General features: G+C 32.0%; 1 long non-coding RNA gene across 1 annotated transcript; it reads left to right on the top strand.

Moving 5' to 3' along the window:
- The first annotated feature begins 964 nt into the window (after window positions 1-964).
- Window positions 965-2,414, top strand: LOC110902638. The gene is made up of 3 exons (XR_002571295.2): window positions 965-1,029; window positions 1,893-1,946; window positions 2,221-2,414. It is a non-coding gene; the product is annotated as an uncharacterized LOC110902638 (long non-coding RNA).
- Window positions 2,415-3,191: the final 777 nt, after the last annotated feature.

The following is a 3,191-nucleotide window of genomic DNA, read 5'->3' on the forward strand; positions in this document are numbered from 1 at the left end:
CGGGTCAACCTGGCCGGGTTTGCGGGTTGACCCGTTTAACACATTTATACTATATTATATTTTTTATAATATATTTTATGTCATAAATTAAATAGGGTGTGTATTTTATGCAATGATTATAGCTTACAAAGAGAAATTAACATAGATTTTATAATTTAAATATGATATTATTATATACATTTGTATTTTTTAAGTAAATTTTAATTTTAATATATTAATTTCACGGAAAAAAAAATAAAAAAAATTCGGGTTGAACGGGTCGTGTTCGGGTCAACCCATGAAACTTCGGGTCGTGTTCGGGTTCTTATGTATGATACAATTTTCGGGTTCGGGTCGGGTTCGGGTTTGTGTAAAATTTTCGGGTTCGGGTCGGGTTGAACCCGCCAACCCGCGAACACGACCCGTTTAACACCCCTATTCTTGCCTACCAAACAATACACAATAATAATTCATTTAATTTCCACATGGTAACCAAATAAGACATGTAATGATAATGATCTATTGCATTCTCTTGTCCATTCCATTATCTCGTCCATTCCATTATCCTGTACCAAACAGACCCTTAGTTTTTTTTACGCTTTCTCCCTTTACATTAACCGTTCCTATATATATGAATAACCTTTTAAGACCTTTTTATCTTAAAACTTCATGGAATTCCGAAAACGCGTCAACGTTATTAGATTATATATATATATATATATATATATATATATATATATATATATAGGATTAGGTTCAAACGTGAACAAAATCCCAAGAGTGAACTGCGTGAACTAATCTGGGCCCTTGATTTTTATGATCTTGAGATTAAAGTGAGTGGCATGATGGTAATTATTTGGTTAATTTTTTCTATTTAATTAAATACAAAAGGGTATATGTGTAATTACATAATAAAAAAAATGGAAACCTAAATTGTTTCCATTATTTAAAATCCAATCATATATCTAATAATCTAAACCCTAATATTGAATCCTCACTGCAGGCAACACCGCACCGTATCTTCTCAATTTCCAGCAGCCGCAGCCGCAAGTTCATACTCCATCTTCTTCTTAATTTATACTTTTTTTTATCTAAATCGTCCATCATACATGTATGTCTCAATATCATTGTTTGTATTAATTGATGTTGCATCGTTATGGTGTTTGTAGTCAATCCGTTTGTGTTAGTCTTAACGTCTTACTTTCGTACATGATGCTATTGCACTAAAATATTTGTATATTTCATATGGATTTGAATTGAATGTTGTAGGTTATCATTTGGAGGCTTTAATTTGGACTTTTGACTTTACGTAATATGTAGCTGTGTTTTAAGTTATGTGCCTATAGCTTGTATGTTTCTCTACTGCTATTATTGGATTTACAGAAAATGATTGTAATTTTTAGGTTGTTATAAGAAAAAAAAATGATAACCATTGGGTGTCAGCCCAATGGCCACCGGCACCCTAGTTAAACCGGTTCGAGGCCTAAAGTGCTCGGGTTCGAATCCTGCTTGCAGGCTCTTCGCTCCCCTCGAAACGGCTGAGTAGTCACCGCCAGGCAGCGTTGCCAGGTCGCTAGCTTGGGGAGGGAGATCCCTCCCGCGGTCAGGGGTACCGTGCAATTACCCTTTTTTATAAAAAAAATGATTGATTTTTTCTAGATTTTGTTAGACTGTGTGATTGTTTCAAGGCATTGATGTCTGCACTTATTTTTGACAAGTTTAGAGTTTAGACCCTTTCAATAAATCTAAATTTATGTTTTTTGTTATAATTTTGAGTTTGGATGACTTGTCTCAGTTCAATGTTTTACATTTAAAGCCATTTTATCAGCATCAAGGCATTGTGTGAATATAAGTTGTTACAATTATAACTAAAAAAGTTCAAGGTATTAATTTGTTTTGGTGATTTGTTTCAGGTAAGCAATGGCGGTTCCCAAGCTCGATAAGAAGATCATCAAAAAGCACGTCAAGTATTAGTTGCTAAGTCTTTTTGTTCAATTCTTTGATTTTGCTCTGTTTTTAACGCGATGTACACATGTGTATTCTGATTTTGCTCTGCTTTTAATGCGATGTACACATGTGTATTCTGATTTTGCTCCAATTTTAACCTAGTGTACATATGTGTATAGCGTCTGCTTTTGTGATATCTCATAATTTTTTGTGTATTGAATGTGTAAAGTTGTTGATGTATACTTGTGAATTATGTAAAGTATTAGTTGCTGAGTTTTTTTTGTGCTATTATAGGAGATGTCGTTAACGAGAAAAGTGGAGATGAAAGGTCGATAAGGATGATTCACGTATGACGTCGATAAGGATGCTTCAGCATACAACGTGGCGAATAGTTGTAAAAGATTATGTTTTTTGTTTTTTCGATTATGTTGGGTTTATTGTTTTTACGAAAATGGAACTTGTAATTATATGTTTTTTTGTTTGGTTTGGAAAACATTATGGAACTTGTAATTTGTTAAATATAAAATAGTTTTACAGGTATTGTTTCTATGTATGTATTATGAAGCTAATTACACATATGTATGATGCTGAGTACACATGTGTACTGTTCTATTGATATCCAAGTACACATGTGTATACCGTTGAAATATGAAGGTTACGTGGATCTTAAAAATCAAAAATTGAATTCTCGTGATGAAATCTGAAATAAAAATTAAAATTGAAATATGGTGATTTGTTGTTTGTTTTGATAATTATCTTATTAATAAATAAAACATAATGTGGATAATGAATTAAATTAGGAAAGATGTAACTTAATTCAACTATTAAAATAATGATCTAAATCTAATTTTTTATATAATTACAATCCTACCCTTAATAACTAAAAAGGAAATCAAGGGTCCAGATCTGTTCACGCAGTTCACTCTTGGGAGGTTGTTCACGCTGGAACCCTACCCTATATATATATATATATATATATATATATATATATATATATATATATATATATATATATATATATATTTGAATGGCTAACGTTACTCTCCAAAACTTCTATATTTACAAATAACTCACCATTGCTTGGGATTGAACCCAAGACCTTCCACTAAAAGGCAAGAGCCTCTACCAAGTATGCTAGCCCTGGCTATTAGATTTTATATACATTGACTATCTTAATTGGTTTTCGATACTTAAGGCAAACAAACTTAAAACTTCACCGATACCAATATGAAAGTGTGTTTTATACTTTAAAAAATATGAGAGAA

The sequence above is a fragment of the Helianthus annuus genome, chromosome 13 (genome assembly GCF_002127325.2).
Source record: "Helianthus annuus cultivar XRQ/B chromosome 13, HanXRQr2.0-SUNRISE, whole genome shotgun sequence".
NCBI classification, from domain to species: domain Eukaryota; kingdom Viridiplantae; phylum Streptophyta; class Magnoliopsida; order Asterales; family Asteraceae; genus Helianthus; species Helianthus annuus.